This window comes from Melospiza melodia, chromosome 12, assembly GCF_035770615.1.
Source record: "Melospiza melodia melodia isolate bMelMel2 chromosome 12, bMelMel2.pri, whole genome shotgun sequence".
NCBI classification, from domain to species: domain Eukaryota; kingdom Metazoa; phylum Chordata; class Aves; order Passeriformes; family Passerellidae; genus Melospiza; species Melospiza melodia.
Genome location: NC_086205.1, coordinates 11170989 through 11195491, shown reverse-complemented (window position 1 = coordinate 11195491; position 24503 = coordinate 11170989). Strand labels below are relative to the sequence as shown.

The 24503-nt window shown below is 42.1% G+C and overlaps 1 long non-coding RNA gene across 1 annotated transcript; it reads left to right on the top strand.

The window, feature by feature from the left end:
- The first annotated feature begins 8839 nt into the window (after positions 1-8839).
- LOC134423430 (uncharacterized) lies at positions 8840-9866 on the top strand. The gene is made up of 2 exons (XR_010029107.1): positions 8840-9047; positions 9682-9866. It is a non-coding gene; the product is annotated as an uncharacterized LOC134423430 (long non-coding RNA).
- The last annotated feature ends 14637 nt before the right edge of the window (positions 9867-24503 follow it).

Genomic DNA, 24503 nt, shown 5'->3' with positions numbered 1-24503 from the left:
ATTTCTGCACTTCTACAGCCTGAAAAATTGGGAAGGGAATTTATAGGACTGATCTCTGTGAACTAGCGCTGTTGTGAAACAGACTATCTTGTACTTCTGCCCTGGCTGGAATGATGGTTTCACACTTTTGTTTTGGTAATTGGATTAAATAGAGAAAACCAGAAACACTATTGAGGGTGCGGTACAAGAGAATGACCTTGTTAAGGCAGTTCTGAACACAACAGAAGCCTCTGCTGCATTGTTGTTTGGTCAGGTGCTGGATGGCAGGGCCAGGTGAGCACCTAATGCTGGAAAATGTCTTTGCACAAACCAATATTTTCTCTATCTGTTACTTGGAAGTATTTCTGACAACAGTAAAAAGTATTTGCCTTGGGTTGTTTTCATAAAGGTTGTGGTAGTTTGTTAGTTCTTCTATTTTAAAGTTAATCTGATCCAATTTAAAAGGGTTTTTTTGACTGTATCTACAATTAAGTTTCAACCTTGTAGGCATTGCCTTCTGGAAATAGTAGTTTTTTATTGCATGGAAGAAAATGGAGAGTGATGACAAGAATTGCACTGATTTCTCTAAAGTTTTTTGAGAGGAGTGTGGCAGAGTGCATTGGGAAAGAGGAAGTTTGCTTTGAAAATCTAATGATTGGGAAGAAAACGGTCTGTTTATTTATGGAATTTGAAGTTCAGGAGTCATGACTCAGTATAAGGTTAAGTCAGTTCATCAAAATGTCAATGAAATACATGGATTTAAGAAATGTCAATTGCTTGTTTTTCATGAAATATCAGAACGTGACAGTGCTTCAAAAACAGGATATTCATGTTTTCTTGACAAGCAGGACTATGCAACATGTAGAGAAAATGGATCTTTTGGTCTCCAATTTTGGCAGTGGAACAAGGCAGCAAAACCTCTAGCATGTCTATAGAATTGGAAATTCCAATTCATGAGTGAATTTCATAGCATTACACAACAGTTGTCCACATGTATTTTACACATATTTAAAAGACTGCGGTGCAGAACAGAGCAAGCCACAATTCCAGGTCAACAGCTGCACAGAAAAGTTGGCCGGAGTTGCAGGAAATTACAAGGAAGAGCCAGGTGTCATCAGTGGATTTTCTCCAACAGCCATTGTCCATATGTCTGAATTTGCACAGTCACCACTTCCATGAGTTTATCTCACATGTAGCAGTGACTACACCAGGAGAAAACCATGTTTGAAGGACCAAGATCTCAGCATCTCTGCTGCAGGGTGACCCAGCAATTGCAGCACCAGAAATTCCAGATGTTGCTCTTTTGGGTTCTGTACTTCACAGCTGCTGCTGAGTCAGAAAGAGCAGGGTAAAAGTACAATGCCTTTTGCACAGGGTTGGGACAGGTGAGAATTGTGCTCCAAGGATTGTTTAGTCTTACGAGTGTGGTTTTATGTAAGCTACATCAATATTCTTTGAGCAGACAGTTACCATGTTTCAGGTGATGGTTGTGGGCATCCATCACCTGATTTGATTCTCTTTTAGTTCTCTTTTTGCCTAAATCTGTTTGACAGGCCAGCATTGTCTCATAAAGTTAGGGGATATCAATGAGGATTCTTACTATTTTTTCCTTTTTTCCTTTTTTTCCCCTCTTCCTATCAATGACATGCAGCACTTGGCAGTCTCTCTGCCTTTGTCTCTCTACTGGTTAGGGCTATTTTAATATTCTCCTCAAATAAGAGAAGCATATTTAATATTTGTTAAAGCCTTTGAAGTCTTCAAAGAAGGGTACAAGAAGAACTTGAAATAATACAAATTCAGTTTTAAAGGGATCCAGCATTTTCTGTGCACTACAAAGGGTTATTTTGAAAGCTGCTGGGGGATGCCTCCTGCTGCTGCCTATAGGGAATGCATTCCACTGAGTTCTATGAATGGCTATTGAATTATAAAATGAATTTACAGTGCAAAACTCCATGGGCACACATAGCAGATGCCTCTTGCCGTGTTTCAGGATGCCAGCCTGAACTAACTGGCACATGCAGGAGATATTTGAACAGCTACAAAAGAAGGGAAACTTTCAGCTTGTCTGTCTTTCCATCCATTTCTGTCAATGAGGATGCTGTACAGCATAAAACTTGCAATACCTGAGGAAAACTGGCAAGAGGTGACCTTGCTTTTAATTTTGGGTGCTGTTGGTAGTGACTGTCCTAGGAGGGTACATTCACTGACTGGGCTCCCAGTGGAGGATCAGTGTTTTCCCCATCTGAAGGTTTCCAAGCCCTTGTAGGTGAAGGTAAAGCTGCATCTGAACGGCAGTCCCATCAGTTTGAGCTCATGCCTCAGACCCAGAATCTCTTTTTGCCAGAATGCAATTTTTGTGTTGCTTTGTTGCCTCTTGGGAGGAGACCCAAGAGGTGAAAGCATCAAACCACACATGCACGGAGGGCATTTAGTCCGGGGCCAGATGAAATCTACAGGGAGGCAAATCTGAAATTCACAGAATGCAGATGTTGTGGGTGGAGCACCAGCCACTTTCACTACTGATTCATTGCCAAAATACTTGCTGATGTGGACCTGGCCTAGTGGTACTTAATCTGGACAAAATCTAGGACAGCTTGGGAAGGGGGATGTGCGAGGAATTACTTTCTTGTAGGTGCTGTGTGAATGCAAAAGGTACCCATCAAAGCTTCTGAGGAGCTGGTTATTTATTCAGCCTTTCTCCTCCATGACATCAGTTTTTCAGTAAACAAGATGCTGAGAAAATCACCTCTATTATTTATAGAGTGGTGGGTTTTCCACTGTGTGCTCTCACCAGCAAAGGGAGATTTACAGATTGACTGTATTCTGCTGTGGCTCATCTCCTTTGTAAATGTCAAAGATAAAATGGCTTTTTAAAAACTGGCTACTAAGTAGGTCAGTATTTGTTTCAGGATTGTCATGTGTGGTCTTTAAGGCATGATTTTCCTTTTGAAAACCTCCATTTTTGAGCACTGAAGAGTTCAGCAATGCTGGTTTATATTGGGTCCTTTTAAAAGCTGCATACTTCAGTGCTAAGGGGATTAGAGTTGAGCACACTTTAATGAACACCTGTGAAGAGAGTGAACCTGTTCAAAAGAATAGACATGTTGTGCTTCAAAGTAATCCACAGAGAGAAATATGGAGAGCCATTTAAAAAGAATACTGTGCATTTTAACTAACTAATCCAGTTAAAAGAATGAATTTTCAATGCCCAGAAAGGCAAAATACAAGAGGGAGCAGAGGAGAAGGGCTGTGTTACACAGTTATATCTTCCCCTGCTACATTTTTTGTTCTTAATCCTAATAAAAGAATACTTTAAGCCACCTACCTGAAACAGATATTCAGGGTGCAATTTCTGTGGGGTTTCTCTATGGCAATGGGATTATACACATTTAATGGGTGTCAGTTGTACTTTCTCTGTGCTTTTTAGCTAATAGTTGTTCTGATCCCTCAGGAAATGAGAAACTTTTGAGTGAGGATGTAATGATCACATTTTCTAAGGGAGAAGTAATAGAATTTTTGCTGACTGATTATTTTATCACCATTAATGCTTCCTTAGGATGGCAATGAACATGCTGAAATATTCAACTGATGAAATGGTTTATGATAAAGACTGAGCCAGTCTTTTGCAGAACTGTATTTGTGACCTGGCAGTGGCTTTAGAAGGCTCCCCAAGATGGCAACAGTGAGGTATCCAATGCCAGCAACAAATACTGAAATGAAGGGCTTTAGCTGCTTTTCCAGATTTGTATCTTGCGCTGAATGTCTTTTGTGTGAGATACAAACAGAAACTCCTGTGCCTGGGCAATGCTTCTGGAAAGGACCCATCTGCTGTGGTAGGAAGACCAATAATAAGAGTTTGTTTTTCAAGATTTTTTGGTTTTAATTAGATGTCCTGTATCAGCTCTGTTCTTCAACCGGCCATTCATTTTTTCTGCTGATGCACCAAAATATTTCCTGGAGTGGGACTTCTCAGGTGTTTTGATTGAAATCATGCATCATCTTGGCCTCCCCAAATAACTTTTTGTATTGAAGGTATTCTGTGTCCTCAAGCATAACGAATGTACACAGAGATCAAATCAGTACAAGTATTAAAAAAAGAAAAAAAATTTTGCCCATTGCAGCCCTTACTGTCTCAGCCTCGTGAAACACTTTGCAAACTTCAGGTCGTCTTTGAAGTGTGTGGTGTTTGTGAGGTGCCCAGGATGAGGTGAGAGATGAGCAATCTGACTCCATGTTCTGGTTAGGGCTATTTTAATATTCTCCTCAAATAAGAGAAGCATATTAAATATGTTCTCAGAAGGCTGATTTATTATTTTATAATATTACATTAAAGAATGCTATACTAAAACTATACTAAAGAATGAGAAAGGATACAGACAGAAGGCTTAACAAGAATGAGAAATAAAATCTCATGACTGACTCAGTCCAACACAGCTGATGGTGATTGGTCATTAAGTTAAAACAATTCACATGAAATTAACCAAACATGCACCTGTTGGTAAACAATGTCCAGACCATGTTCCAAAGCAGCCAAACACAGGAGATGTGAACCAGATAATTATTGTTCACATTTTTCTCTGAGGCTTCTCAACCTCCCAGGAGAAGAAATCCTGGCAAAGGGATTTTTCAGAAAATATTATGGTGACAGAAGGGAGCACTGTTCTCTCCTTTTTAAATACAGGGAAATGGAACTGAGACCTAAACAAATGAGCTGATCTGGAACTGAAGGTTGACCTTCCACTTCCACACAAGGCCAGGAGGACTGGAGCTCCCTCTTTTATATTTGAGTGCACAGTAGGGGGGGTAATCTGCAAGGGAAGGCAGTGTCGGATCTAAGTGTGATTCTAAGTCCCTGTAATGCAGTGTAACCTGCTTTGCTTGACAAATGCTCCAGGAGCAAGGGATTGGAGTGAGGATGTTCCCCCTTGCCCACACCCCAGGGTGTTCCAGGTGTGGCTGTGTCCCTGTAAGGGCCCTGCTGGTCACACAGCCCTGCAGGACCCTGCTCTGCTGGCAAAGGGGCACCAGCCCAGGCTGGAGCCTCACTGACCGAGTCACATCCCTGCCATTCCCTTTGTCCCCAGGGAAGGGCACAGTACAAGAAGGTTCCTTGGGTTTGTGCTCCAGTGCTGTGAGTTTGAAAGAGGTTTGGACGTCTTTAGCTGTTTTGCCTCCAGGATCTATTGCCTTTCAATGCTGCAGAGTGCAATCATTGGTGCACCTCCTGAGTCTGGAGACCTCGATGTGTACTGGTATCCTTCTTAAAGGGAATTTCTGCTGTGAGGACTAGCTCATTAAAAAGTGCATTTAGATCAATTTAAGGGCAGATTTTTCTCTTATTGTGAGGTTTCTAAGTTGTTCTGATGAGACCTAGTTCACCAGACACAAACAAAAGATCAGTGTAATCACAAAATGTGTAAAATTAAGGGAATGAAAGTTTCTTCTTAGGTAGTGTGGAATCAGCTTAAAATGGGCCTAAAATAAGTAGGATTTAAGAGACGTACAAAAGATCAAGCCTCAGAAAAAAATTGTAAGGCAATTTTAAGAAATCCTCTTTGCTCCTTGTGCTGGTGATGAGACTGCTGTGGAAACTCAGATCACTGCTGTTTGGGAACACACATCTCTTTATCTGAACAGCTGATCTTCCTCTCAGAAAATCACAGCTGAGCAACCTGTAGTGGTTGGTGACTAAAATGTCGTCTGGAATAATAAAACTGATCTCAAAGGTAATGTGAGATTGTCTTCTTGGTAACTTTGATCATTTGAAATGGGGTAAAAACTCAGTTCTCCTACTAAATATGGGTGTCATTCCTGCAAGGCTGCTTAGTGTTTCAGTTAGTGCTCTGACTACAAATTTTCCCAGCTAAAAAAATTGTTTTAAAGTACTGTAAAATTCAATATACGATAATAAAGTCTTTTAAGACTTTAGCTAATGGGCATTAGTTAATGGGCAAATGGGAGAAGAGGCTGCTTGATGTGGATTCTGGGGATGGTTTTGGTGCAGAAGGGTGCACAGCAACTACGGTGTTTTATGGCTGCAGTTGAGAATATTTAGAATTATTGCATGGTGGGGAGGTAAGCTTCTCAAAAGTTTTATTTTCCCACATAATTTTGAAAGTCAGTCTCTAAATGAACAGGTGCAGGGGAGGGAAGTGGGGAATAAGGAGGGGAAGAGGAGAGAGGGTTTTTGCGCTGCTTTTCCCTTTCCTCCCGTGCGCAGGGGAAAAGCCTGGAGCCCCTGAGGCGGCAATCGGGGTGAAACGCCCGGAGAGAGCCCCGGGAGGAGCCGGGGGAGCGCTCGGGGCTGCGGGGCCGCGGAGCGCGGGCAGGGGGCAGCGTCGGGCCGGGAACGGGGAGCGCGGCAGCGGGGAGGGAGCGCGGAGCCCCCCGTGCGCCCTCCGAAACCCTGTAGCGAGGGGAAATAAATGGCTGGGAGCCGCTCCGGGGCTAGGGTTTAATGCTGGTGCTGGAAAATGCCTTGTTTCTGCACGGGGGGAGGGGGGGGTTTCTCCCCCAGCACGGGCTCCTCTGTGGTCATTGTGAGCGCGGGTTTGCGGGGATGTGGTTTTGGAGGGGTTTTGCGCGGTCATTTTCGGGGATGGCTGAAGGCATCTCGGGTTTTGTCTGTGAGCAGTCGGGGTGTGCAGGGATTGAGGTGTCACACAGGGTACAGGTGTGATTCCCATTTCCCGGGTGCCAGCCCGGGTTTGTGCTCTGGGCAGTCGGGGTGTGCAGGGACTGAGGTCTCACACAGGTTACTGCTGTGATTCCCATTTCCCGGGTGCCAGCCCAGGTTTATCCCTGTGCTCTGGGCAGTCGGGGTGTGCAGGGATTGAGGTGTCACACAGGTTACAGGTGTGATTCCCCTTTCCCGGGTGCCAGCCCGGTAATGTCCCTGTGCCCATTCCCTCACCCGTGGGATGTGTCGCGGCTCTGCCGGGCTCGGCACGGCCGTGCTGGCCGGGGCTGCGCTCTGCCGGTGTGCCCTGCGCTCAGCGAGGTTGCAGCTGCTCAGTGGGAGCAAGAGGATTGCACTCTGACCCGTTTCGGGGAGTGTTCTTGAAGTTTTGGGTTTATGCTTTTTTTAAAATTTTATTTTATATTTTTTTTTCGTAAGCTGGGCAACACCATTGTGATTCAGAACTGCGATTCAGAACCAAGTGCAAAGAAAAGCAATGCAGCTCTTGTGATTAATGTACTAGAGTGAAATCCTTACCAACCAGGAAATCTTGATAATTTTTCTACCTACATGTCTGTCATAAAAAAAGTCAACTCAAGCTCTTTTGTTTACTGTAGTTAAATTTTCTGGTACTGCTATCCTCTTATTTTTGCCTAGATAAGCGAAGCAAAGGCATTCTAGTGGTTCTTGCCTTCGTATATAACAGCATTGAGAGTTTTTCAATGAAAACTTCCAATACTCTTGCATTTACATACACATAGTTATTTTTTAGGGATTCTGCCACTGCATAGTTTTGAATTTATTTATTTTTATTTTTAACTGTTATTAAAGAATAAGGAGAGATTTTCCAGGCTGCTGCTAGTAAATTCTATTAGAAATGAAAAAAGATGCTGCAGAAAGAAACTTTGATGTAATGCATAAGTTGTGCCATACTTGGGGGATTGAAAGGAGAGGGTTTGCTGTCTGTTTGTTAGTACAGCAAGTGTCTCACAGGTGACTGTTTTGCAAGCATGATAAAGCTGGTTCATTATGTAAAATATGAGGTATTTTGTTGTTTGACTAGGCTGCTCAGTTTGTGAGACCTCATGTAAGTATTGAAGAGAATACGTCCTGAAAAGTTGGTGCAAGAGGAATTCTTTCATATATAAGGGAAAATACAGGCTTAAAGGAGGGAAGAGCTTTGTGTGCTGCATGAATCAGGCTGTACTCAGACTATAGGAGTAAAACTTTTTCCTATAGTGTAAAAGTGGAGAAAAGGTAATGTAGTTTTGCTGGTGTGGTGGTCTGGGCAGAAAGTCCCAGAGTATATTATGCTCTTGCAGCTCAAAAAGCTGAAATGAACTTTCAACTGATCCTGTGAACTCACTGAGTATAGAAGACCCACAGTAGAGTTTAGCCATAAACAGGTTTAAGTAAAAGTTTCTTTGCTCCTTCAATGTAAAGAGGAGCTCTGACCAAGCCAGGACCTGGCTAAATCTGGTAAGGCAGGATCTGGGTCAATAATTATGTGCTTCAATTCAGCACCTAACCTGCAAACACTTGACAGTCTGGAAGAATTGGGAACTGACTTGGTGAAAATATGAGAGCTTGGTGTGCAGGGAATGGTACAAAAAGAGAACTCACCTTATTGCTTGTGTGCCTTGCAAAGCCCTGGTGTGCCCCTAAGTACAGCAGCTGTGCCACACTCAAATCTGTCTTTATCTTGAGTTCTTTCAGGCTTAGGTGTGGCAAAGTATTAGTGACCAGTGATGATGCTTGATGAAAATGAACTTTTGTTTTTATTAGTTATTAGATGCTGATTTTGTTCTTCTGGGGCTTTATGAATGTATATGGTGTCTTTAGCAGCCAAGTGTCCTCAGCAGTTGAAAAACTGTAATAGTCAGGATTTTCTGTAGGATAAAGCAAAATTTCTGAAGTTACTTTGCAATCCAATGGCTTCAAAGGAACTGGCTTGATGCTAGGAATTGACTTTTTGTTTCATTAGATAACATTAATTTCAGTGTTGTCAATAAATTCTGAAAAAAACCCTTGAGCAGAAGCTTAGCTGAAGTAAAACAGATATTAGGAACAATTTGGTTGTAAATTTGATTTCCAGCTTTCATGGCTGAAGTTTCAGCAATTCTGAACAATATATCTGGTCTCTCTTTATTTTGCTCTGTCAATATGACAAGCCCAAGCCATGTTACACTTGGAGCTCTCTGGGACCATGATGTTCCTGAAGCAGAATCATCAAGCCAAGTGCACAAAGACAGGAATACCTGGATTTTCTTTCTGTCAGTGAACTCAATCCCTAGACACTCTGTTATCTGCATGAAGGGAAACGGCAAAAGGTTGTTGGTTTAACACCCAGGAGTCAGATCTGACGGTGATGGGAGCTGCAGTTTTACAGGTAAGATTTGGCTGTCATTTAGATTTGTTGTACTGACTTTAGTCCAGCCTCTTTCCTCATGGTTTATCTCTGCTCACACCTAAACTTGGAAAAGGCTGGCAGAGCTGAGCAGTGTGCACAAGCCAGTTTGGAGGAGAACCTTCCTCTTCTCCAGGGGACCAGCACCACCACATCTGCTGCCTTCAGTGCTTCACTCCCTGTGAGTGTTCTGGTCAGCAGAGCAGCTCCTTGGCTGCCTTAGTTAAGGCTAATTTAGCTGACACACATTTCTGATTTTTGGAAACTGAAAATAACCCTTTAGGCTGTTAACAGACATTTTTTGCAAAGAGAAGGAAATGCAGGCATGATTTTTAGCTAGAGGAATTGCACTGTGGTTTTAGAGGAGAATATTAGGGGAACATGATTTCACAAATGTATTGCACAACAATACACTAATTCTTTGTGTGTCTCCAGAGGCCTCAGCCCAAAGGTAGCTGAAATTCTATACCATAATTGCATTCTTTCAAAATTGCAGCTATAAGAGGCTGTAGTTGTTTCCAGAGAAATGTTAAAAATGGGATGTGCATTTTTCTCTACATACGTTGCATATGTTAGCATTCACTTATAGATTACTTCATTAACCTTTGCTCTTCAGAAGCCTTGGAAAGAAGAAACTACTTGAAGGAGAAATGGATTGGGAGAGCAGGCTGAAGGGATTTCATCAAAGGTCAAAATCCACCAAGCTGGCACTCCCTGCCCCCTCCCTCAGCTACCCAGCTTCTGCTCCTTCTGTCTTCACAAAGAAACAAATAAATCTTGCAGGTGCTGCAGAAGCAGAGATTATTTTGGTGTTTGTTCCTCATGCGTGGTTTTAACTATTTTATAATGCTCTTTCATAATTTGCTTATTCAGATTATAATTCAGGATATTATAATATTCAGGATTTTTCTTGTTCTTGAATGGAAGCTATAGTAACGACCAAAAAAGAAACAATTCAAACCAAAAATCCAGATAAAAGGTACTTTTTTGTCCACTCTTTTGTTTTAAAGACAGCAGAAAATTACCTGAGTGACTTGGGCCTGAGATGCCTCTGGCATTGACAGCTCTTCAATACACCTGGCTTTAATTTAGCTGGTTTTTCTTTTATTTATTTCTATTACCTATTTTTTGTCTCCACATGGTGACAATAATATACTGAAAGTAGCTAAACTCACTCTGTATTCTGGATTCAATTTTAAAAGTGACTTCTCATGGCCAAGTCATAAAGCTTTGAAATATGGGATCATAATAGAAATGCTGACAGTATCTTCAGTGTCTGCAGTAGTGGGTGTTTCTCTAATATAAACAAATGGTGTTATTGGACTCTCTTTTTCCCCCACGCTCCCTGCTTTCAACCAAAGGTGGTTTTATCACTCATTAACTTCAAAACCATCATCTTTTTGCTTAACCCACAACAGGGTTTGTTTGTTTTGTTTTGTTTTCCTCTTTGAATCTGGAGTGGAACAGGACAGACAGGAAAAATTTAGGTTGTAGCTTATCCAGACGACTTCCCTGCTGTCTGCTATTATGTACTTATGTTCAGTAAGTGTGTAAATAAACACTTTGAATCTAAGCCTCGAAGGAGACAATATTTAAGGAAAGCGTCATGACAGCATAATTAAAAGGATGAACCTTTTAAGATGCTGTGTTTCGAGTCTATTTTATTGATAGAAATTAAGCCTTTTTTCCATAAAGGAATAACAAAAACCTCTGTAGCTTGTTTAGCTGATACCCAGTGAAAGGCCTACCCATTACATTAACTCAAAGCTCTCTGTAAAAGCCATATTTTGGGCTGCAGGTGCATGGGGAGATGAAGGTGGAGGGAGCACGTCCTCCTCTGTGTGGGGACGGTGCTGGGGCTGCCACAGGAGCATTGCTGGCACACAGCAGAGAGAGGACAGAGGTGGGGCAGTGGCACTGATGCACACACAGCCCAGGGAGGTGCCTGAGCTGCCTCTTTGTGCCTGCTCCCATCAGTGGAAATACCCACGGGCTGGGGGCCGCCCTTGGAGCTGCAGGATGCTGAGCAGCTTCCTGTAAACGCTGTGTTAATTGAAGTGTGTCTGCGTTTTCATCTGGGCTAGGTAGTGTTTTCTCCTAGAAAGCCTACCACACACTGTTATTAACTGGCAGCCGTCGTGGATTCCTTTTCTCCAGCTATTTCCTTTAGCTAAAAATGCAAAGCTGCGCTGCCCTGAAGGGCTGTTTAGCAAGAGTTTTAATGAAATAATAGAAATGTTGCACTCTAGTGATTTCCCCCATGCAGGGAAATGTCACAGTCCATTGGTCTTTCCCAGGGACATTACATGAGATTACACCTATTTTCATTACTCTGCTCAAGTACAATATTGTAAAGTAAATATTTGCACAAAAATGTGGCCATCCTAAGGTGTGAGCGGTCCTGCAAGGTAAATAATTAAAGCATGTGCTCTCTCTGGTAGCAGAAACCAGTGCTTGATACAGGTTTGATCATTTCACATGTCCCTTTGTTAATCCATAACTGTCTTCTGCAATTATTTTCATCGCGCAGCCGAGCAAAGATAAAAGGTGGAACGTGCCCCTCTCGCCTGCTCCCAGGGAAACTCCATTATCCTGCCAGGCTCACGTGGCTGCAGCAAAGCCAATCTGAGTGGCAAGAGGAGCCCACAAGGACGAGCTCAGTGTGAGCAGAAAATGAAGTTGTTAGCAGACAGCAAACTGCAGCCCTCGGTTCTTATGAATATTTGAATGAGTGACTAAAAACAGCTCGGTGGACTCTAAGCAACTGTGACAGCTGAAACTGCCTGGGAAACCAGCAGTCTACAAGGACCAGGATGAAAAGATCAGCACTCACATTTCCACCTACACCGCCAGTATATTGTAAAGCATGAGCGGGTTCTTAGTCCCCAAATATTGCTTAGAAAGAAAAAGACCTTTTCCCTCTATGAATTTTCATAAGAGAGGTATGTACTGAATCTGGCAAGAAATTTTGAATCCATTGAAGTCCAATGATTTCTAACAACCTACTCAAGGCAAGAGAATAGCCACGTTTTCAGACATTGAAATATTGATGTTGCTTATACTTATAGAAAATTTGCCCTAGTGAATCTTTCATTAATATTTTTCAGCTGGCAAGAACGATGATGAGAACAGTTTCCCTGAAGCTAATTTGTTCTGAATAATCTGCACTAGGAAGAAAGGGTGAAAGAACCATAATAAGCAAACTAATGAAAGACTGGGGTTGTTTTGTAGCATTTGGAAATAAGAGCAAGTGTTATAAAAAGAACAAAGCAGCTATATCTGTTTTATTTAAAAAAAGGATGAAGAAAGGGAAAAGTCTATTACACTAAAGCGCAACTTTGACAATGATTTTTTTTGTTCCTTTTATTCTCATATATTTTATAGAAGTGCTTAAAGATGTGTTTGGTATGACCTTGATGGTATAGACCACAGTTGATATGTCCTCTGCTGTGTTCATAATGTGAACATTCCTGACTCAGTTGTTTTTGCTGGGATTTTGCTGCTCCTTACACAGGAGGAGGCTCCAGAATTGGTTTGATGTGGAGTCTAAGGTATTGGCTTTACAGCAAAACTTTGAGGGTGACATCTTTCTCACATTTTTTTATTGCTATTGCAAGTTTACACTATAAATCTGACTTGAGAATCAGATGAATTGCTCAGATAAAATGTAACTGGCTTGCCGTAAACGAGTAACAAAGAAAGGAGTCTGCTTTTAAAATAGGAAGATGAAGAGCCTTTTTAACAAAAACTGCACTTCCATCTGTCAAATGGCACTTTGTCCTGGCACTTGTGCCATTTGGTAGCAGTGATATTGGTTTCAGCAGTGCTGGAACTGAGCCCTTTGAAAAATTGTGGAGTTTCCACCATACCTGCTCTTGTGCATTCACCAGGAATGATGGTGGAATAATTGATCCTGTAGCAATAAAACACAGCTATTGACTGGCAGCCCTCTTGAACTCCTGCCCAGAACTCTCCTCTGTGAGCTCAGGGTTTAGGGATCCACAGCTGAGCCATGTCTGTTAAGGGAGCCATGTCAGAGCAAGCTGCAAGGCTTAGGTCTGATTCTACCTAGATTAATATCTATCACGGAAACTGAAGTTTCCCAGAAAATGTGCAGTAAATAACAATTCAGGGAACATGAGTGAACTAGAGAACTGAATTCCAAGTTCTCTGGACACTTCTGTTTCAGATCTTGCATTTGTTATGATTTTTTTAAAATTTGTTCCTTTTATTTTGATTACATCATGAAAACCTTACCTGGTTGTGATTAACTGGTGGGATTTAGCTTGCATTATGGCATAGTTACTTAATTTTATTCGGTATTGCTTATAGGTTCCTGTCTGTTCTTGTCTTGGACTCCATGGGGAATGTTGAAAAGAAATACAATTTTTCCTCAGGAGCTGAGGGGTTGGGAAGTTCTGGTTCAGTACAGAGGCAGGAGGGGCCAATGGCATCCCAAAGACCTGGTGTACCCAGTGAAGGATGGGCAAAGACACAAGTGTGCTGTCCCTAATGGTGTTCCCTGCCCTCTGCTTCCCACCACAGCAAGGAAGTCAGCAGCCAGGGCTACTCTGGTTTGGGACACACTGATGATGCAACTCTTGAAAAGATGACCAGGCATCACTGTTGCACCTTTTAAAGGTCCTGTTAAAAGCAGCAGATTATTCAGTTAATCACCTCTGGATCATTTATTTTCTCAGTATTTAAGTTACTGCCTGCATGGAGGACTGAACCCCAAGGAGACTATTTTCTTGATTCAGTCCCACTGCATCAGCTCTGATCCAAGTTGAAAAGTTCTTCAAAGAATTAGGGAAGATATATATATTTTGGGTTTTATCTCAACTGTCTTTCAGCATCTCTTTTCCTTTAATCACATCAACCTGAGCAAAGCCGGTGGGGATGTGTTGGCTTCCATGCTTTCATGGATGAAGACTGAAGGACGCACCATCAAAGGCTCGTCCCATTTTCAGGTACCCCAGTGAGATGAGGAGCTATGGAATGAAAGTTTGCTGTGCAGTGAAGAGGAGCTCTGTAGGGTGCTGTGGGGTTCTGAATGCTTTCTTGCCTCCTTGTTCAGGCACAGGAAAGGAGTCTTCCCTTCAGTGCTGCTCAGGCCAGGTGAAACATCACAAATCCAAAGCTTTCCTGAGTTTCGTGTAAGGCAGCAGTATGCTAAGCACACAGCTAAATGCTTGCAACAAATAGGAAAGTATTTGAAACAGTTCGCCTTGTTGTTTTGTTTTTCAGCGTTTTGGACAGCAAAGGAAGCTCTTTAATCTTGGTGCTCTCCCATTCTCACCTCTCCATTATTGGTACTCAGCTTCCCCCCAGGAGGTAGCAGGCAAGGTTGATCAGAGGCTGTGGCTTCACGAGGTCTAGCAACAGCAACAACAAATTGGTCCTTTAAAATAGTTTTTCTTTCTGTTTCATGTTTTTCTGGGAAAATAACTCTTTATTTTCTGTTCATCCTTCCCCAGTGGATGGACACAGCAGACTGAACCCAGTTGTTACGCACAGAGATCTGAGCCGAGATCTGAGCCTGCCCCTAACGAGAGGCTTGCTTCCACCAGTGACTTTCATTTAGCCATGAAAGGGAGGCAGCACTCCCGAGATCCTGGTGTCTCTGCAGCTTCTGCCGCTTGAGAAGGGTCTGTTTGGGCTCACATTAGCGACCTCTTCACCCACAAAGGAAAAATAAGGATTTGTATCCTGCTCTCCACTGGAAACATTTCAGCACTTATCACTGACTCTGGAACTCATTTCCTCTGAGATTTTCTTGGCTTTGTACACAAAAAGTAAGACCTGAGAACTGCTGTTTCCCCCCCCACCCCCAGGCCCTCCGCACAGTAGGAGACAATAGCCTATTTCCTTTTGTTATTCTCTTAGTAGGTTCTGGAAGGCTTTTTTGTCTGTTTTTTATAGCCAACAGTTGGAAGCTTTTATTTTCTCTCCATGGTTCTTCACATACAGTGGGGACTTGTGTTTTCATGATTCAATGATATGCTTGTCCATTTACTATGCTTGATTACTTTTTGAGTACATACTGATTTGGGGGGGAGAGTTCTTAAGTTCTTTTAATTTCTGTTTGAAGCAGTTATTTAAATAAGGCAAAAATAAAGTGGACTTTTTGAAATACTGGGAAATGGAATTACTGACATTCATAAAGTCACTGAAGCAATGGGATTCTAATTGAATCAACTGATGGAATAAGATACGTATAAATCTGAACTATTTGCTTTTGACAGAATTTTAATTTTTAAAAATTATTTTTAAATAGAATAGCAAAAACATATTTAAAAAAATCCTTTTTATATCTATAAGGAGTTTCGTTTAAATAAGGACCTTTTCCCACAGATATTCTTTAGAGGTTTTTGGGCATCTGTTCTGAATCCCCTGAGTATTAACTGCAACAGTCTTTGTAGACATTAAAAATAAGCAGCGCACAACATAAAACCCAAACTCATTCTGTGGAAAAGCCTGCTATGATTAGAATTCTCAAGGAAATTTTGGATCCATACTGCCTTCTGAAGATTAAAGGGAATCTGATTTGTCCCTTTGAAAAGGAAATTGGGTCAGTGTCTTGAATGGCAGCTTTCTGGAGTACTGAAAATATCATATTCTTTATTATTTGGAATGTGAATTTAGAATACTTTTATTTTTTTCTTCTCCATTGAAATTAATGCATGACAGTGTTACTGAAGACATTTGGGAGGGGAACTTGTTCCATGAGAAGTTGTGTAGCACTGGAAAGTGAATAACCTGAGGCAAAACAAGAAAGAAATGGGAACAAGTTCAGGTCAGGGATTGCTGCTTTGGGGATTAATAGCAGAGAGCAGCGTGGCAGGAGTGAGGTGAAAGCAGGCAAAATACTTAAAAGCTGCAGTCAGACCATACCAGAAGGACTTGCAGAAACATGGCATGTTAATCAGGTTTTTGCCAGCAATGATGGAAGTGCCTGTAAAGGAACGGTGTGGAAACTTATATTTTATACTATATTCACAAAGAAAAACCCCAAATTAGCTTCACAATTGCTGTAAAAACTGATCCAGTTAAACTTGTGTGGATCCTTAATGCCAGTGTGTTTAAATACCTTACCATGTTCTGGCAAACAGCTCCAAGCCTGTTTCAATCCTGTTTAGGTACATCAGTGTTTGCACAAGTCAACATCTTTGATTCCTAAGATTCTTAAATGGCTGGGCTAAGGGGATGCAATCCTTCTAGTAAAGCTGGACTGTGTAAAAACTGCATGACTGCCTGCTTCAGCTCTAGAAAGTAACCTTGATAACTTCAACTTGTTCTTTACCTGATACTCAAATGTGCCCACATTCTTGTGCTGGGCTTCCTCAGGAATGTGATGTTGCAAAGTGTTCAGTTTGTCTGCTCCTGCCCTGAGTGTTGAGATTTTGGCCCTTGTTTGAGATCCATAGGGATCAGCCCAACAAGGCACCAGCTGTGCCAGGATGAGCTGCAGCCTTCTCCAGCAGCACAACTGCATCGAGGCCCCATTTTCTTGTCTTGCCTGAATGGTGTATTAAACATGGTGAGAATGAAACACTGTGTACAGAGTTTACAGCATGCCCTGATTTGGAAGGAACCCACAGGGATCATCAAGCCCAGCTCGTGGGTGAATGGCCCATACAGGATTGAATCCATGACCTTGGCATTGTTGGTGCCATACCCTAATTTGTCATCCCCTTAAGCATCTTCTAGTTGTAAGAAAAGTAGGATGTTTTTCAGAAGAAGCAGTTTAACTAGTGGCTTTATACAGAAACCTTGGATTGTCAAGGCTTGGGAGGTTTGGAGTGCAAGTTGTGGAGAATGTGGTCTGGTAGCACTTCACACCGAGGCATTGTGTCCTCAGCTGTGCAGTGTCCAGCCCCCTGGAAAGTCGTGCTGTGAGCAGCAGCACAGCTAGAGCAGATATTTATATCTGCCATGGAAGGGGCATGGCACAGTGAGGGAGCCAAAGGGAGAAATTCTGTCTGTACAGTCTGTGCCCATCTGCAGGGACTGTCATTCTGGATCAAAGAGATGAGTTTTCTCCCTTCAAAGACTTTTTCTTGTCATAGATAGACAAGCTTGCTTTTATGTAAAAGGAGAAGACATACCAAAACAGGATAGCCCAGCTTACAAATCTTAACAGTGTCAGTATTAGAAAGGAAACCTCTAAAATCTGGTTAGCCCCTAACTTGTGACTGAAGAGTGATCCAGTACTCTGTATACACAACTCAGTATTGTGTATCCAGTGTTTGATTCTAATTTTCAATGTTTTCCTTTTAAGTGTGGATTTCCTATGTGTGACTATGGAACTGCCATCTATCATACTTTTATTCCTTCAACTCTAGTACCTTGTGAATATGAACTGCTGCTTTTGAAATTGTTCCCTTTCTATCATTGACTGCTCAGTGATTTATTTCTTACTAGGATTGCAGATCAGATGTTGTGTCTTTGAACATTAGCCCTCCATGGGAAAGATGACGAAGGTGGGCAAATGAGATCAGCTTTAATTCTGCATATTCTCACAGTGGCTTGGTCTTTGAACAGCACTGCTGAGTACTTGCTGAAGCAGTGCTAAGCTCTGGATGTGTAATGGGAAGCCAGCAAGCAGCTTGTTACAAGATGTTTGTTTGCATTCTACTCTAAGCAGCTGTAAACAAACATCTTGCAACAAGGCCATGGTTCTGTCTGTAATTCAGGAAGGAAGAGAAGGAGGGGTTCAAGCTGTTTTCTCCAGGCTGCTTTAGTGTTCCAATCTGCCTAAGGTGGTGAACTGTTGCATGTGCCTGTGAACAGACCAGAGTGTGCTCCTTGTTATTGTCCCTGCAGTTCCTTTCAGAAAGCCCAACAGCCCCTCACTTTATTCTCAGGATGAGTAAGACACTTCACTCCTTCATTTTTTGAACCAAAGTTCTCTTTTATGTGACCTGAATTGATATTAAAGGAGATTATTCTGAGGCCCTCCTGTAGCCAAGTCTTTGCCAAGCCTCATCTGTGTCTACTTGCAGGGCAGAGCTCTTGGCAACCAGCCCTATCAACCTTCTTCTTCCTCCTGCTGCTGGTGTAAAAGCCAAACGCAATGGAAACAGATCACATTCTTCTTAGCTTTTGATCACTTTTTAGCTCACATTGGATTTCTGCTTTGCCAGCATTGAAAATAATTAAGAGCTGCTAATTCAGCCATGGTTAGTATTGGGTACAAGTTATACCATAATGTTCATTCCCTTGTATTTTCACTTACATCCTATCCCCAGGGTAAGGGAAGTGACATTCATGAAAGAAGAAAAGTTAGGTGGAAACTACTCAATTTTCCAGCAGAGCTAAACTTGGCTGCACAAGTCCTGAAGGATGGGTGTCTACTTTCTAGAAAACAAATGATATATTGATTTCCTATTAAAGAGAGCACTGACAGGAACCGTCAAAACAAAAGCCTTCTTTCAGCAGGGCATTTGAATATGGGACTGCTGAAATTGTGCAGCCTTAAGAGCTCTGTTGGAAGAGCTCTTCAGTGCCTGCTTTGAATCCCTGTGCCAGCCTTGCCCTGGCCTCACCTGGGCTCTGCCCCGCGCTCAGGGGTCACCTGCCACAGTGATAACATGCACCTGGCATCCCTGAGCAGACTGCTGAGACTTTGAATTTCTGAAGAGTGTCAGAGCCCACTGAGGGCTTTCTTTCCTTTCTCTCTTTATTGTTTCCCCCTTCTTCTCGCACAGTCACGTACAGCGTGAACTTCGAGATTCATTTCAAGTCTTCCTCGATTTTGTGAGGAAAGGGAAGAGGTTAAGCAAGGTACTTTCTTTTTTAAAGCCGATTTTATTTTCCATTTTCCTACTCTTGTATTGCAATTCTCATTTTCCCCAAATCCTGTCCAAAAAATGTCCTGGAAAAAGGCAAAAAGAAGTCTATGCATTTTAGACTTTTTAATTACTTTGCCAGATGAAGAACAGCAGCTTTCTTGAGATGGGTATTTTTATCTTGCTGTATGATTAGTCTGCTTCTACCTTTGCACATGTGCAGGTACTATTGTTACTGCTGGTGTAAGTGATGATAATTTAATTGGCCTGGAACACAAAACAGAGTCTTGCCCCTTTTTTTATTTTTAATTTTCTATACTCAGTGTTTTCTCACAGGATTTATTCAGCTCACAATATATCACTTCCCAAGTGAGTTTCCCCGTGTTCCACAGGTGATCCCTGCTGAGGATGCCTCCCCTTGTCCTGGCCTTTCAGGATGAGAGGCTGGCTCCTGGCAGGAGCTGCTCCTGCTTGCCCCAGCAGGGAAGAATGACAAGCTGAAATGGTGACTCATGGAGAAAATATCTTCCAAGTACAGGAAATGAGGAGACAAAATATCAATCTTTTCCAATCATATTTGTCAAGAGCTCTGTGAAAGAGAGGGGGATGATAAACTTTCAGGTATTTCTAATTTGAAAAATACCTGTAGGACTTGCTCCAAGCAGATTGATTTTTTTCTTTTTGTTAAGATTCTCAGGAAGCTATAAAACACAGCAAAGTGATGGCAATAAGATCCCACCAGTTTCTTAAATAGATGAAAGGATGCTTCAAAGTCTATTTGTTTAGTCAGTCTCTCTTTTCATCTTTGTTAATTGCTGAGAAGGATGAAGTAGCATTACTATGCACAGCTTGTGAATTATAATCTTGAAAAGCAATCTTTTTTCTTTTTTTAAGCATAGGTGTTAACCTTAATTCTGCTTTCCCACAGGTGCAGCATATGTATTTGCTGACATACTTATAAATTTAGTGCCATAATGATAAAAAAAGACAAAGTAAAAGAATAAGCTTGGAAATTGGTTTATTAAATGAGAGGTCCTGTTTTCAGACATTCATATTCTTTTTTTGGTTTTTGTTTATGTCCCTTGTAGTAATGTATATAATCTTGAAAATTTGGAATGGTATTAGAGTTCGTGCATTAGTTGGAAACAATCTTAGTATTAAGTTGTCCAATTCTTTTACTGCTTTTTACTATATGCAGTAATACATGAAAAAGCTCTCTTTGGTAATGAAATCCAACTTTTGAGTTTTACATGGATATCTAGCAACAGATCTTGTTTCTAATCTTCCAGGTTTATTCATGATAGTCTTAATCTCTAAATTGAGACTGAGAGGAAAACTTTTATAGATGTATAAATACATATATGTGTGTGTTTACGTTTACAGAATGGGCTGTGTCTGCATCAGTGTGTTACCCAACAGCATGATATCCATTCTGTCCACATTGTTATAATGCTGTTTCTGGTGTCTGAAAGAAAAATAATTTGCGAGCTCAGGCTTGGTCACCTTCAGCAATTGGAATGCCATATGGCAGGTGACTAGTTTATCACTGCAATGTATTTGAACTCAATATCAGATAGCCCAGAAAAAAAAATTGGCGTGAAATTTGCAGTTGGAAATGTGTCAGAGCTGGCTTCTTAAAAGTTGTTTGACATGTGTCTTTCCAATCCATAGAAGAATTTCTTTAGCCTTGTTAGCAGCTGGTGTGTTTCAGCGTGCTCCCCCTCCAGTTTGGAAGCATCAGGGTGGCATTATCAAAACACAGACAATCCTAAAAAGAAAATAAAACATGAAGGGGGGGAAATGAACTGGGCTGTCAGTACACACACAACTCTCTCAACCCCACTGAACCAAAGGCTGCCTGGAGCTGCAATGTGTCAAGGGCATTTCACTTTGTCTCTGGTACAAATAACACCTAAACCAGCAGAACCATGGTGGGGGGAGGATTCTGCTCTCTGGTAAGCTGTTTTTTTTGGGCTTTGAGTGTCTTATAATTTTTAAGTGTCAAATAACCTTTGGTAGGTAGATTAGCAGGCATATAGGATTCTTCTCCAACAAGGCTGAAGTGGCTTTTTTTTTTACTCCCTCTGTACCTGAAGACTCGTATTATTGTGCACAAATCTTTTCCTTTCACCTGGTGGCCCCTCAAGAGCTCTTAAATAGGCCTGTTTCCACCTTCCTTTGACAGTGGCTGCATTCCCAGGTTTTTTGCTGCAAACACAAGAGCCAGTTTATAAAGATATAGAGCCCAGTGAGCACAAAGGAGCTTGGTCTGTCAGTTTGTCATGCTTTAAAGGATTGTGGGCACCCTGAAGGGAAGATTAGTGGAGGATTGTCCAAATTGTCAAGGTCCCAAATTCTTTTTTGGCAACCATTCTCTTGCATCAGCTTAGAGAAGAAAAACTCTGTTTGTGGGAGGAAGGTAGTGAAGGAGCAGGAATGATGACATTCCCTCTGTTTAGGACACTGATCACAGGACAGTGCAGCCCAGTTTCTCAATTCCAGATCTGAGTATGTGGCCTACCCCTTTGAGACCTAAAGCATGAACTTTGAGTGTTTTGTGCTTGCCCAGAACCTGAAATCAAGGAACCTAAATATTCCACGTGTCTTCTTTCACAGGGCTGCCTGCTCCAGCTTTGATAAAAAATACTGAGTATCTGTCTGCCATTCTCTAATCTACACCTTATTCTGTGCTCCTGCTGTAAATGTCTCTCTCTCTCTTGGTATTCTGAATTAACATCAGTTTGTTGCCCTCACTGTTCTGTTTGTATCCCCCCTGCAGCACAGTGATGCTGGGGTGTACCAAGGTGTAAAATTCCTGTTCATTAAGCAAAGTCACTGGTCAAACATGAAGGGAAAGAGTCAGATCTCACTGCCACATGGTCAACACAACCACCATGACTGCAGTGCTTTTGGGACATGCCATCCCAGCCCATTTCCATGAGTAATCTGTCCAGCACAGGCAGAGTAAACCCACTGCTCGTGGACAGGCTCAGGTGCACTGTGTGGGCTGTGCAGGGGATGTCTGTGCACTGCTGACATGGCTGAGCTTTCCAGCACACCCTTCTGTGTGCCAGATGCCCAAAAGTGCCCACAAAATGTCAGACTCGGGTTTGATTGGATCAAATTTTCCCTTGGGAAAGCTGGCTCTGTGACAGGAGGGAGGTGAGGTGTTGCTCATGGCCGTGCTGGGCAGGGGTGATCTTTGGCGCTCTTGTTTTGCAAACCTGAAGCACAGATAAAGAAGGGCAAAACTGCAACTTGTAGGAGTTTGATAGGAATTGATGATTTTAGAAGAGTAGATCTTAAAAATAAAGTCGGGCTGAATTGCATGACATTATTACAAAAGGTGGATGTTTTGAAGGTCAATACTGAAAAGTCAGTGTCCTAGTAAGAGTTCTGAGCTCGTTCCCAGCACAGCTACTTTGCGTCCTATTCAAATCGCTGATTTATTTCAAGCATCATTGCTTGTTACTCTGTAGGCAGCAGGAGTGTAACCCGATTTACCACTCACCATTGTTGTAACAGGGAGGTTAGTGATGCACAAACCTGGCTTTGGCCACCTGTGCAGGCAGGAGTCTCCCTGCTCCCCTGATGGCATCAGCAGGGAGAGCTTGGCCTCCTCCCCATTGCACTTCCACTGTGGCCATGCTTGCCCTGAATAAACTGGTGTGAGCCTGTTCCCAGTCTGAGCTGGAGAAGTTCAGGTGAAACATACAGAATTGGTATGTGCAGTGCCTGGAAGAAATGGAAAAGTATTTGTGGTTGAAGAAACTTGGGCCAACAAGCTGAGCAGCCATGGGCTCTGCATTCAGGGCCAAGAATAAAGCTTATGAGCCTTTTATATACTTCCAGCAGCTTCTGTATTATCTCAGGTGCATTTAACAGTACAGCTGTAAATTACAGTGAGAAGAAAATTCAGCCAAACAACCTGTTTTGTGGTTAATCTATTCAGGCTTTGTTCCTCCAGGAAGTTGTCTGATGTTACTTTATGTACTTGCTGCTGTGGGAGATGGCACCTCTGGGAATGCATTTCTGGGTCACTGGGTATTGCAAGGATACACATGATTAGAGAGCACCAGCTATGTGTCTACAGTATCACTTGTTCCCCGTCCCAGCAGGTAATAAATAGTGCCACAAAGCACAGCAATAGTCAATATACCTACTAAACCATCTGTTCAGAGCTGCTCAAATGGACTTGGTTAAGCAATTATCCCCCAGGGGCTGTTTATATGTTAGAGGATCTGCATATCTTTTAGATCCTTAACCTTTAGACAGGTCCACATAGCAATGCCTTGATTTATTTTCTTTGTGTGGTCTTGACCTTCCCCTGGCAGATTTAACATTGCCCCTTTCAAGAATGTAGATCATGCTGGAAATGAATTTCTGTCCTTCCCAACTGCTGGTTTTATGAGTGAGTATGTAATTTCTGCTATTAACTGTGGTGTTTGTGAGGGTCCCCAGGACGAGGTGAGAGATGAGAATCTGACTTCAAGTTCTCAGAAGGCTGTTTTATTATTTTATTATATTATATTAAAGAATGCTATACTAAACTATAGAGAAAGGATACATCAGAAAGCTAGAAAAGAATGAATAATAAAAACCTGTGACTCCTCAGAGTCACAGCTGGCTTTGATTGGTTCCATGTGAATTGTTTTTACTTTACTAATGACCAATCAAAAATGCACCTGTTGGTAAACAACTTCCAAAGCACATTCCAAAGCAACAAACACAAGAAAAGAAAATTAGATCATTATTATTTACATTTTTCTCTAAGCCTTCTCAGCTTCCCAGGAGAAAAAATCCTGGCAAAGAGATTTTTCAGAAAATATCATAGTGACAACCTATCAGACTCAGGCCTAATAATCCACTGAGGCTGGACAGGACTCATGCAATATAGGAACTGCACTTTGGGATAATACTATTCCAAAAATGCTGGCTCTCCTTCCTTTTCATTTTCTATGCTCTTGCCTTTTTTCTCTCAAGTCCTGAAAAGCTGTAGAAATCATGTTCTCAGCAAATAAACTTTCTCCTTAGGAGCTTTCACTCCCTCTATTTGAAACCAAGGGAAGAAATCTTATAGACTGGAATAAGACACATCAAAAATAAAGTGGATTTTTTCATTGTCTCCTATTAAATAAATACTGCAACTTTGAGTGGGTAAATTTAGCTGGGCTGGCAGCACCCAAATTCCCTGCATTTCTAAAGGAAAGCATCCCACGCTGCAGCTGCATTGGGTGGGCACAGTGAGCAGGGGCCTGTGCTCTGGCTGCCTCACAGGGAGGATGCTGTGGCATGGCAGGGCCATCGAGAATGGCTTCATCTCCTGCTTTAGGGGTGCTGATCCCTGTGGCTCCCAGCTGAAATGAATCCTGCTGGGGCTGTGTGGGAGCTGTGCCCCACTGCTGCCACTGCTGTTTCTGTTCCTGGGGTAAAGGAATTGTGTTGTAGTCCCTCCACTGGGGGCTTCAGCTTTTCACCCAAGGCAGAGGGAGATGGTGCTGTCAGGAAGATGACCTGGCATTTCTCTGTGTGCTTGCAAATAAGCTAAAACTACTTCATGTATATTTTAAATGAGCAGTGTGATTGATTTCTTAGGCTCTGAACTTGCTTTGTGGCTTCAACTTTTGAATCACAGTAGAGGCTTGAT